The sequence below is a fragment of the Lactuca saligna genome, chromosome 9, assembly GCF_052625555.1.
Source record: "Lactuca saligna cultivar CGN05327 chromosome 9, ASM5262555v1, whole genome shotgun sequence".
Lineage (NCBI taxonomy): Eukaryota > Viridiplantae > Streptophyta > Magnoliopsida > Asterales > Asteraceae > Lactuca > Lactuca saligna.
Genome location: NC_136425.1, coordinates 161968381 through 161982372, shown reverse-complemented (window position 1 = coordinate 161982372; position 13992 = coordinate 161968381).

Below are 13992 nucleotides of genomic sequence, written 5' to 3'. Positions count from 1 at the left end.
CTGGTCTCTCAGCATAATTTAGGCTTGCATCTACCTGAATATCCTCTAACGGAACCACTGCCGATTCATCGGCTATACACTTCCTCAACTGCGATACATGAAAAGTATTGTGAATCTGTCCCAACTCTGTTGGCAACTCCAACCGATAAGCTACCCGGCCTACCCTTGCAATCACACGAAATGGACCTATAAACCGGGGCCCCAACTTGCCCCTCTTCCTGAACCGGATCACCCCTTTCCAAGGAGAAACCTTCAGGAGAACGAAGTCGCCGACCTGAAATTCATGCTCGGACCGGCGTCTGTCCGCATAACTTTTTTGTCGGCTCTGGGCGGTCAATAACCTCTGCCTGAGCTGCTGTATTTGCTCTGTCGTCTGAATCATGATCTTTGTACTGCCCATTACCCTCTGCCCAACCTCTCCCCAACAAATGGGAGTCCGACACCTCCTACCATACAACAGCTCAAAGGGCGGCATACCGATGCTCGAATGATGGCTGTTATTGTAGGAAAACTCTGCCAAGGGTAAATACGTATCCCAGCTACCCCTAAAATCCAATACACATGCTCGAAGCATGTCCTCAAGCGTCTGAATCGTCCGCTGATATGTCTGGGGGTGGTACGCGGTACTAAAATGCAGCTTAGTACCCAACTCCTCATGAAATTTCTTCCAGAATCGGGAAGTGAAGCGCACATCACGGTCCAAAACAATCGAGATCGGCACCCCATGCCGAGATACAACTTCCCTCACATAAATCTCCGCCAATTTCTCCACCGAAGAACTCTCACTGATGTCAAGAAAGTGAGCGCTCTTTGTCAACCTATCCACAATCACCCAAATTGCATCGACTCCTCTGGCAGTCCTCGGTAATTTGGTGATGAAATCCATAGTGATCTGTTCCCACTTCCACTCGGGAACCTCCAATGGCTGCAACTTGCCATGCGGTCTCTGGTGCTCGGCCTTCACCCTTCGACAGGTCAAACACCTCTCGACAAACCATGCGACGTCCCTCTTCATACAAGGCCACCAATACTCTTTCCTCAAATCCAAATACATTTTCGTAGCCCCGGGGTGGATCGAAAATTTCGATCTATGAGCCTCCTCCATCAATGTAGTACGCGTACCGCCCACAAACGGTACCCAAATCCGGCCCTGAAAAGTCATAAGCCCTCGACTATCCGACACGAACTCAAAAACCAACCCAACGACCCGTTCTCTTTTCTGCATTTCCGGATGCACAGCCTCGGCCTGTGCCCCACGAATGGTGTCCAGAACTGGAGCTATCATGGTCAGTCTCAAACATACATTTCGCAATGGAGTACTCTCCGCCCTGCGACTCAATGCGTCGGCTACCACATTAGCCTTGCCCGGGTGATACAAGATCTCGCAATCATAATCCTTGACTACATCTAACCACCTCCTCTGCCGCATATTTAGGTTAGGCTGATCCATCAAGTACTTCAAGCTCTTATGGTCCGTGTATATCGTACAACGAACCCCATACAAGTAGTGCCGCCAAATCTTGAGAGCGAAAACCACTGCCCCCAGCTCTAAATCATGTGTGGGATATCTCGTCTCATGAGGCTTCAACTGCCTCGATGCATATGCTATCACATGTCCCTTCTGCATCAGCACCGCTCCTAGCCCTAAAATCGATGCATCACAGAATACCACAAAATCTTCCATCCCTTCCGGAAGAGCTAATACCGGAGCTTCGCACAACCTTTGGCGAAGCGTCTCAAAGGAGGTCTGCTGCTCAGGACCCCATAAAAATGTAACACCCTTCCGGGTCAATCTGGTGAGTGGCACTGCAATCTTGGAGAAATCCTTGATAAACCTCCGATAGTACCCTGCCAGCCCAAGGAAGATCCTGATCTCAGAAGGTGACTTTGGCACCTCCCACCTCATCACCGCGTCAACCTTGGCCGGATCGACCAATATCCCTTTCTGATTAACGAGGTGCCCTAGAAACTGGACCTCCCGCAACTAGAAATCGCACTTGGAAAACTTTGCATAAAGTTTCTCCGATCTCAAAACTCCAAGAACCTCCCTCAAACGCTCCTCATGTTGCTCTCTAGATCTCAAATATACCATAATATCATCGATAAACACAATCACCGACCGATCCAACATCGGTCTGCATACCCTGTTCATGAGGTCCATGAACACAGCCGGGGCATTGGTGAGCCCAAAAGGCATCACCACAAACTCATAATGCCCATAACGCGTCCTGAATGTTGTCTTTTGGACGTCCTCGTCCCGCACTCTCACCTGATGATAGCCCGACCTCAAATCAATCTTGGAGAACCAAGATGCTCCCTGCAACTGATCGAATAAATCGTCGATCCTCGGCAACGGGTAACATTTTTTGACCGTCAGCTTATTCAATTCTCGGTAATCAATACACATTCGATGCGAGCCATCCTTCTTTTTCACAAACAGAATGGGTGCTCCCCATGGCGAGCTACTCGGCCGAATAAACCCCTTCCCCAGCAGCTCCTGAAGCTGCGAGGATAACTCTTGCATCTCTGGAGGTGCAAGGCGATAAGGCACCTTAGCGATAGGCGCGGCTCCCGGAACCAAATCGATACCGAACTCCACTTGCCTCACGGGAGGCACACCTGGTAACTCTTCGGGAAAAACATCTGGAAACTCACGCACCACCGGAACTTCATCCACTGAGCTCGGTCTCTCGGAGATCACTCGCGTATCCATCACATACGCCACGAAACCCTTACAGCCCTGCTGTAAACACTGCCTCGCCCTAGCGGCCGAACAAAAGGCTGATCCAGAACGTGTACCATCGCTGTATACCGAAAGAACTCCCCCACTAGGATCTCGTATGGTCACCAGCTGACGCTCGCAGTCGATAACCGCACCGAATCGGCTCAACCAGTCCATGCCCACTATGACACAAACATCACCCATCGCAATAGGAACCGGATCGATCGGAAACTTGACCCCAAAAATCTCTAACACACATCCCCGGAGGACCTCCGTGGCACAAATTACTCTGTCGGCGGCTATGGAAACCCGTAGAGGCCGACTCAATGCCTCACGACTAACACTGATATGCTGACTAAAGGCCAAAGATACAAAAGACCGACTCGCACCTGAGTCAAATAACACTAAAGCAGGCACAGAGTTCACAAGGAAGGTACCTATGCATGGCATAATATAAGCATAATATCTCAACACCAAAAATAAATATATAAAAGGAAACGTACCAGCCACAACGTCGGGTGCAGCGCTATCCTCTTCCGCAGTCAGCTGAAAGGCTCTCCCTCGAGCTCTCGGTGCCTCGGCCTTCACGGGCCGACTCTCTGTAGCTCTGATGGCGGCGGGAGCAGATCCCTGAGACGCTCCACGCAGCAGCGGACACTCCACCTTCCGGTGTCCGGTCTGGTTGCAGTGAAAACACACTTCAAACCCCTTGGGGCAGTCCTTGGCCATATGCCCCTCCTTGCCACATTTGTAGCAAGACCTTGCTCGACAGACTCCATCGTGACCCTTGCCGCACTTCCCACAAGTGCGGCCCTTCTGGCTCCCGAGTTTGGGATCAGCGGGCTTGGCCCGCTTGGCTGCCGGCTAAAGCTGTGCCGGCCGCCGATCCCTCCCTAGAGACTCCGCCTCCTCCCTGGCCTGAGTCTCAAGCTCAATCTCCCTCTTCCGAGCATTTGCCTGAAGCTCAGCAAATGTCCGATACGAGGAGTTCGCAATGAACTCCCGAATATCCCGTCTCAAAATGCTCAGGTAGCGGCTCATACGTGCCTGCTCAGTGGACACGTGCTCAGGGCAGAACATCGCCCTCTCATGAAACATCCTCGTGATCGCTGTAACTGACTCAGTACCCTACTTGAGGGTCAAAAACTCCTGTGCCAGACGCTCCCTCTCCACCTGGGGAACGTACTCATCTCGGAACATGGTAGTGAACCTCTCCCAGGTCACTGCCGAAAGCTCAATAGGCGTGAAGTGCGCCGTCACAAACTTCCACCAGTCCTTCGCTCCCAAGCGAAGCTGGTTCAGCGCGAACCGAACCTTCAAATGCTCAGGGGATGAGCAAGTGAAGAAGCACCCCTCCATATCAGATATCCACCTCATAGCTGCCACCGGATCCTGTGTACCATCAAACTCTGGTGGTTTGGTATTGCTGAACTCCCGAAACAGTGACGCATCACCTCCCTGGGTCTCACCACAACGATCGCTGCGGTAGCCGCTGGAATAGTAGCCTCAGAAAAGAGCGGCATAACGCTCGTCAAATGTCTCAATCAGCGCGGTCTTAATAGACCCGAACATCTCTGGTATCTCAGCTCTGATGACCGCAGCCACCTCCTCATGAATGATCTGTCGAATCTCCTCATCACTAGCTCCGGCATCCTCCGGCATATGACGTGTCCTCACCATGATCAACCTCTGAAATACAACATGCGATAAATTAGAATTCACTCGAACACTCTTACACCCGACAATCCACCCCTCCTTGATTCTTGGTATCCCAAGATTCTTATTTGGACTGTGTACTGCCCCGGTGCTTTCAGTAGTACGGGCCCAATACTACTGTCCACACCGTCTCAGTACACACCCCAAACCTTCCTCTTCGGATCCCAATTCCCAAGTACTCTATCATGCGTAAACCACTTTCTAACAGATCTCTCATAAACCCCTTGCTGCTACCTACTCACTCTCAGCATCTCATAGCAGCTCACCCCTCCCTAGGCTAAGGCATCACAAATCAGGCCACTCTAGTCCTATTAGCAATACCTAGCCTACTCTAGCATGAAAATACATCATATTAATATTAATATCACGTAATATAAAGGTATTTTGGGAATTCACCGTTCGGGCGCTGACTGATCGTACACACGTTTCTTCCTGGAATTTGTTTCTTTTTCAAGAAAGTCTTTTACTCTTAGAAAATTTTGGTTTTCTTTTGAAAATATCTTTCCAATTCCTCAGTTTGAGTTCAAATACTCCCGAAGGTGTACCCGAATCCCTCAAACCAAGGCTCTGATACCAATTTGTAACACCGTAAATTTCAAAACAAACTTTTCAATTTTTATAAAACATAATTCCATCAATATTCATCAAACAACCATATTAATTATCCAAAATAGGTCAATACAAAATCCCAAGATCACAATGTAAAAACTCCGAGTGTGTGTGTGTACGGATCAAGCCGGCACCTTCTCGCGATCGTCACTAGTAGCTGAAACAATAACATCAAACACTGTAAGCACAAGGCTTAGTGAGTCCCCCAAAACACCACATATAACACATATTAGCCACTCGAGGCTATAACTCTGTGGGTCCGTGCACCCAAACTCTGTGAACCCTCAGGTTCTATCTCTGATAAACATGCACTACATAAATCACATAGAAATAATGCAGTACAACACATAACATGCATAGCATACAATACTCTTTCACATAACTCAGGTTACCTACTCAAGGTAATATAGTATAGTGAGAAGACTCACCTCGCGTATCTCGGTATCTCACGAATCCTGGAAATCCCTCGTGCTCGATCCTCCGAGCTCTAATCCTCCTATAACATTATATGCTTCTAATTAACACTTTATATCTCTAAGGTTGACTATCTATAAGGAGTCAACACAGGTCAACTCTGGTCAACGGTCAACGGTCAACTCTGACCGGACTCGGCGAGTACCAAGGCGACTCGGCGAGTCTAGACGTTTTTATCAATCCTCTGAAATCCTCTTACTACACGTCGAGTATCCCCCCCTTTACTCGACGAGTTTCACCTGAATGAATCGCGGGGCCACCCTGACTCAACTCGCCGAGTCTCAAGGACAACTCGGCGAGTCCAGGTTTGACTGAGTCCACTCGTCATCCCTCTCCAACTCACCCTGTCTCATTGAGTCTACCCATGACTCGATTGGACCACTCGCTGAGCAGTCCCAAGGCAATCTTCAAGCTACTCGCCGAGTCGGATGAACAGACTCGGCGAGTCCATGCCATGCAACCACTCCAACTCGCTTCTAAGGTCAGATCTGCTTCCAAAAACTATAGATCTGGCCTCCCTCGACTGATTCATCACGTAGAGCTCCTATCTTGGTGCTCATAACACACCCTATAACTCAATAATGGCGTTTTTGACCCAAGGCATGAGGATTCCAATCCAAAGCCTCCATTGATCCCCAAAAGCTTAGGTAAAGGGACACTCTGGACCTCTAAGGGTCCATATCTATGGTTCCAACCTCATAAGGGACCAAAAGAGCACCAAATCTTGCCATAAAAGGGTTCAACAAACCCTAAATCTAGATAAGCAACAACAACAAGAAGGTAACTCGGATTTATTACCACAAAAGTGATGCTCTGGACTCCAAACCCACAGAAGTTGCTCCTTCTTGCTTTCCCTTGGCTAGCTCTTCTCCTTTCCTTGCAAAAAAATGGCGCCTCCAAGGTCAATAATGGCCTCCTACTTAGCTCCAATGCTCACACTCGATTAGGGTTTCACTCAAGGGGCTGGTGAGCACAAATGACGGCCATTAGGCCCTTTAAATAAGTCTCAAACCCGAGAAATTAGGGTTTCATTACACAGCGCTGACTCGCCGAGTCCATATCCTGGACTCGTCGAGTCCAGGCGCGATCCTGCATCCAAATCCGCGTCCCTACTTGGCGAGTCTGAGCTCCAACTCGCCGAGTCCCACCTCACAAAACAACAAAATACAACAAACAAGATACCTGATAAAATCCGGCTGTTACATAAATCAATGCATAATCACACATTAATTAACACATAATTAATTATTTAATGGATTGGAGCTATGTAGTTTGATTTTCTAAACACAATTGTATTCGTAATTTGTATTCTCTAGCAGAGCCTAATTCAATTATTCAATTGCTTAACTAAGATTGGTTTGATCCTAGCTCTAATAATTTAATGCTCACTAAATTACCAGGTATTCTAATTCATACAAATTAATAATCACTAACTACACATAATAAGAACTAAAAGCAATTTAATATCAAATCAAACATGCTAAGTAAAATCAATTAACACAAGTTTCTACCAACAAGTAAAATCAAATCTAAAATATCAAATCTATGAGTTCCAGCTTCATCTAGCTAACAGAAGAAACTAGATTTAGCTGGACATCCTAGCAACTAGGTAAACAAAATCCATAATCAAAAACATGTTTAAATATACCAATCTATGAATCAAATTATGAACTTCTTCTTCCTTGGTGTTGAAAACCAATTCCAAACTTTTCCTTCTTCTGAAAGTCGTCTCCAGGAACCCTCCAAGGTAGCAAAAAGTCTTTTAAATCGTAATGATCTTGGGTTTATATAATTTTCTCGAAATTCGTGTTTCACGTCGTGAAAGGTATCTTCATGTTGTGACATAGGAGAAATCCTTATCGGGCAAGGATTTTGCTTCGCGAACAATTATCATCTGGAAGATTCGAGTCCACGTCGTGGCCTTCTATTTCACGTCGTGAATAGAGCTAAATCCGTGGGCTTCTTCTACTTTTGTACTCCAAGTCTCCAAAGTTCCATGTTTTGTCATTTTTGGTCCATTTCTTTGAAAACGCTTCAATTTGGCTACAAGATATAATTTAAGCTTATAAGTACCAATATTTTATGCTATTAACCAAATTATTAATAAAAATATGAATAAATGTTTCCTAAAATTATGTATGAATTTGGCAATATCAAAATACCCCACACTTGTGCTTTTCTTGCCCTCAAGCAAATTTAACTATTTTTAATTCAAACCTTCATCACCAACATCACATAGAACAATCCAACTCAAACTCAGCCATTATGCCAAAACCTCAACGCATGCATTTGTGTCTAAAATTTTTCCTAAAGACCCCCCTTAATTCTAAGTACTCAAAATTCTCATAAACACGCATCCGCTTCTTTTGAATAATGCTCATTTTATGCATCCCTATGAATCCATCCGCAAAAAACTTTCTAACCTCAATGTATTTTTGTAAAGCTACCCAAGCATACATAAACTAGAGAATTACAACTTTAAGATACCACAATGGAGCTTCTTGAATTCTTCACTTTCTTTTGACATTAACTCTTTGATTTCTTCGAATTCACCACCTTTTTGTTTGATTTTTTTGTATCTTCTACTTTTATTTTTCATAATTCTTTATCTTCAAACTTTGATATTTCATAACTCCAAAAATTCTTCAACTTTTCTTGTAATTACTCTCATTTTTTTCTTGCATGTACTCACTTTTTTTTCTTCTTTTCACTCAAAACCTACATGCTTAAGCCAGAGCGCTAAACTTCAACCCTAATTGGTTAAAGATATTAGTTTTCCCGGATACATTTCAAGTACAGGCTTCTAAACATATTGTATCCTTCAAACGAAGCGAAGTTGTGTTTTTGTCCCATGATTTCACTAGAATAAAGGAGGCCACAAATGTACTATAACGTATATTGTCTCGATTAAACATTTGAGCTCTCATCAGATCATCCCATGCAACATTAGCAACTAAAGTTCAAATTATTACTAGATCTAACAATAAGATTATTATTGCAAACCTCTGAAAAATTTTAAATTTACCTATTTCTAACAATTTACTTTTTCGACCCCCTACCCCACACTTGTTACATACAATACCCTAACTGTATGCATAAAATAATTAAAAAGCAATTAAAAGGGAGAAAAAGGAACAGACTTCCCTGGGATAGTAGTGGTAGAATCAAACTTCAATCGTGTGGACGAAATGTGCATCTCAAATATGGGACTTCCTTAAAATAGAAACTTGGATCTTGATTATATAAACCGCCAATAACGAATCAAAAATTCAATCTTCAACAAATGAGGCGTAAATCTCCAAAACGTTTAGAATAATGTGGGAAAGCATACGCCACATTATATAGTGGAGGAAACGAGCCAGAATAATCTTCAAAATAACACCAAAGAGAATGGTGGTGACGCATAAAAAATGAATAAAAGGCTGCATGATTGTGAGAAGAGACGACTCACGACGTGAGTAATAGCGATCACGACGTGAGGTCGCTAAATATGAATTCTGAACTTCTCCTTATCCCACCTCACGACGTGAGGAATAAGGACTCACGACGTGAAAACTGCGCAAAAACTGAAACAACCCATCTTTCTTGTAAATGAACTCCAACCAATGTCTTAATGAATTAAGACCCTTATAAATGCATTATTTGACGACTCTTCTAACTTTATCCTCTCTCTCGACTCACCCCACACTTATTTCCAATTGTGGGTCTCTACTCTCAACTTGAAACTCTAAACTTCGCTTGTCTAAACATATACGCTCTCGGTTCGACTTTTCTTCCCAAGACTCCTTTAGGAATTTGAAATTCAACCACCAAAAGGAAAACAAAGTAACATCATAATTTAAAATGTCTTACAAACCAGACGAGTTCAAAACAACACAACCCAAATTAAAACTAAAAAGAAAAAAGAAAGTGATCAATCATCTTCTTCATCTTCGCGTGTCCCACTGGTACCAGCCCCATCACCCCTGATTTTTAAGTACCACGTTGTGAAGGGCTAAATCACGTCGTGATTTGCTTGCTGGGCTAAAAAAAACTCCGGTGTTCTACAATTAAACTTATTGGGCTTAAAGTCCCTCGTAATTCATTTTTATCCACGACGTGAAACATAATGCCATGTCGTGATATTAGTCTGGACCAAAAAACAATTTAATGAATGATATTTGTTCATTTTAATTGTTTACCACTTAACTCTAAATTACCCCGCTTCTAATTTCTCCCATTTAAAAGTTTTTGGATGACGAATTGATCATTTCCCTAAAAAAATAAAAAAAATCCTAAAAAGAAGAGAAAAGAAAAGAAAATGCAAACCAAACTCGGGTTGCCTCCCAAGAAGCACTTCTTTTTGATGGAGTCATGAGCCGAACTCCATGCCTCCTATGTTGAGCTATCAGAGGAGTCCACCACCTATACCTTCTGTTCTTTCCATCATCTCTTGTACGCTTGAACTTGTCTAATGTACGCCTTCTTTGAATTTTCCTTTTTAGCTTTTACTTCATCTACATCGAGCTTGAGTTTGATCCCTTTAGTCTCTAATTTTTCTTCACTCTTATTAAGCTCCATAGGAATTTTTTCTTCCTTCACCACTGGACTTGTCTCCTTGGAAGTAGCCTCGTCTTCATCACTCGACTAATCATCACTTTTCTCACTCATCAAAGTTGTTGGCTTTGTGTAGGTAATAACTTAAACAAAGAACGGGATAGATCCAAGATTCCTTATGTTGGAATAAGTCCATGGGGTGACCCATGGATACTCCATGGAGGTTAAAATCCATGGAGCATAAGGAATGGGTAAAGTCATGAGTTACATGGTGTAACCCTAATAGCCACCGTATAAAAGAATCCCATGGCTCAAGAAATCATGCACTATGTGTGAGTGTGAGGGCTAAACGATTTTAAGGAGTGTTTAAGTTTCTCTCAAGTTATTCCAAATGTATTTGGTGTTGTGTGAACCATTTGAGGTGTCACACTTGGGGCACTAGGCACTCAAGCTTCATGAAGACTTTCTACATCAAAGACGTACGTAATTCTAACTTGATATATTCATATGAATCATGTTATTATGCTAGTTAGGATGAATACCTTGGAAAGTTCATATTTGTATGTATAATAGAGAAAACATAGATCCAAGGTATTTAGGGTTGCATGTATACTTAGGAGTGTTAGAATGCTCAAAACCCAACAGTGTTATCAAAGCGACGGGTTGTTTTCTGTTATATTGATGCGAATATTTTATTTTAAAAGTGGAACAAAAAGGGAAAAAAAAACATGAAGTTTGTCAAATTTTAAGATAATTACTTGTTCTTGTGAAAAACTAATTATTTGTAAAATTTGAATAATTTGCTATATGAGTTGAATTAGGTTAAATTTAGTAAAAGATAACATGATATGATTAGTTTATTAGTTTTAAAAGTTTGATCTAAAGAGTTTTATTTTTTGAAACCTCCATAAGTTATGGATACGAAAAAGTTTTAAAAAAATTGATTCAAAGTTTTCATGGAGTTACAAAATTTGGTATTAATGTTTTAAAGAATTCCATAACTTAAGAATAAGTTATGGATCACCAAAAGTTTTTTGTGTTACCTTGTTTTATGAGTAAATTTAGATTAATGAAAAAAATTATGTGATAGTTGGTTTTAATCCAAATTAATCCAAAAGAAGTTCAAAATGTGTTTATGTAACTTAAAAGTCACATTTATGAATCTTAAAACTCATAAAAGTTAACATAAGTTACAAAAATGAAGAGTCTTGTTTTCATTGAATGCTTTGATGACTCCATAACTTGTCCTCAAGTTATGGAGGTTCAAGAGTCACTTCATTAAATCATTAAAATGTGTAACCTTAATTAATTCCATATGTTACAAATAAAGAAAAAGTTACATTCTTTTATTAGTTTAAAGTCTTCCATAACTTGTCCTCAAGTTATGGAACTTGAAGAGTTTTTGGATTAAAACTACTTTAAACACATAAGTTATGGAATTAATTAGTTTTGAATATTTTCAAAACATACCCTCAAGTTTTGGAATTTGAAAAGTTTTCTCTTATGAATACTTTAATTCCAAGTTAGCCCTTTAGAATTTTAAAAGTTAATATTCAACCCTTATACTTTATAATATTATAAGTTAATAATATTTATATATATGTATAAGAGTAAAGTCAGTCTTACCATTAGTAGGTCTCATTCACGAAGTCGGTCTATAAGGGGGGGGGGGGGTATAAGGTTACTGCCTATAAAATGGCAGTTTAATGGGTGTCAACTCTCACCCACCGCTTCCTTGACTGGTGGAGGATCGTTAGCCGAACGGGTAGGACAAGGACTATAATTCTCCCTTCATTAAAAGTATTAATGATAAATACTAAGTAATTAAACCTTTTATAAATACCCAATCTTAGTTACTTAGGAAAATGTGAATAAGGTGTTAATCCATGAAATTATACTTTGCACTTTGTTTAAGTCGGTTAGTGGAGCGTGTGTGGTTAACCAGCACACAAAACTAGACTTAACAAGGTAGGCAAAGGGTAACTTAATATTTATCATAGTATCAGTGGAGCGTGTGTGGTTAACCGACACATCGATTAAGGGGTAAATATTAGGGGTACCCAGTATATTTGCATGGTTACTTCACACCTTGTTTTGTGATCCTCGGCATCCCAGTCACAAAACCTGAAGGGCACACTCGAGATTGAAACATGCCATTGAAAAGTTCAATGAATCTCAAAGATCTAGGAGTTTCAAAACCAATTAAAACCTAATAATACATTTAGTTTATCTTGGTGGAAATTGGTGAATCGTCATTCACCTACCTTCAAATATTTTATAGCTTGGATTACGGCATCCCTCTTCCAAGTTATAAAAGTATTGTGTTGGGTCCTAGCCTTAATATTTCATATTGGGTGTCATATTAAGGACTTTAAATCAACTATCTTGAATATCTCCCAAAAAGATGTCTGGTTTAGACATTTATTATCTTCCCAAATCTCTTGAAACAAGCTTTCCTAAATGAAGATGATGTCCCATGGAAATCATACTTCTTTCACCTCCTCCAATTATTCTCCCTAACCCACAAGTTCTTGAAAAGTTTAAGGTTACTTAAGCCCTATTGGCAAGCAAAGGTCTATGTGTGATCACATCTTGGAGATGTAGTCACATATTGACAAGTCGGGAGAGTTGGGTGTCAAAGTCTTGTGAAAGTTGGTGGTTCTATCACTTTCAAAGTCACATAGTGAGTTCCTTTAGGTCTCCTATGAAACAGACTATGACAAGACCCTTAATGATCTTATTTGTTTGCTAAGATTAACTTCCTAAAACTTGTGGACATTGACAATAATGACATTGGATATGCAGTAAAGCTCTCTCTTCCCAATGGAAAGGGATCGGCCATAGTCAACTCGGTTGACCAAATGGTAAAGAGAGAGGCTAAGTCTGAGATAGTCCGATTATCAAGGGTCCATAGGTAACTATTTCCAAAGGAAGGGGCATTGGTTGCGAAGCAGCCAAATTTACCTAAGGATGTTAAAGTCAATAAGTTTGGCTCTACTTCAGGTAAAGTCCATTGTCTAACTCTATTAAGTACATGCTCGCGAAGATGGATTTCAATCGCATGGTTCGGTGATCAGAATTTTGGGCTATTACTTAAGAGTTATGATATTTATATTGCTTAGGAATAGATAACAACAAAGTTTTTATATGGATTGTAAGGATAAGTTTTTCCGTAAAGTTTTAAAATAAAAGAAAAAGGTTTTTATTTTATTTATTTTAAGTATCCTTAAAATGACATTTGTGAAAAGTTGTTGCTTATAAGATTCCACTGAAAACAATATTGGAAAAATGGATTTGATTCTTTCGGTTGTGGTAGTGTCTAATATTACTAAATAAGGAAAGATTCTCATCACCCAAGGTTCAATTGGACCGAAACTTGGAATCATGCAAGTTGTATAGTATGATGAATGAGAACTTTCAACTTGGAAAATTAAGACTAATTCCTTATGTGAATAAGGAAAGGACTAAGGGATCGAGTACACATTCTTGTGCACTGGTCAAGTCCACCACAAAAGATCAAGAAGAATATTCATCGTGATTTACTTAAGTTCAGTAAATATGGTTATACTTATAAGTTTAAGTATAAGTCTGTAGCATTGGAGAAGTTTCAATGTGAGACAGAACGAATAAGAAGAATTAAAGTATGGCAGAAAGATAAAAGTTTCTCAAGTCTGAAAAGATGGGAGAGTACTTTAGTATCATGTTATTGTTGGGTTTTGAGCAATCTAACACTTCCTAAGTGTGCATGCAACCCTAATAAACCTTGGATCTATGTTTTTCTAAATACATGCAAAATAATAATTTTTCCAAGGTTCATAACCTATCTAACATGCCATGGGGTACTTTTAAACATAAAAAAGTTAGAAGAGATTACATACCTTTTTGATGGGATTGATTCTTTGGAGTTTGAGGGCCAAACACCAATAATGTGAATG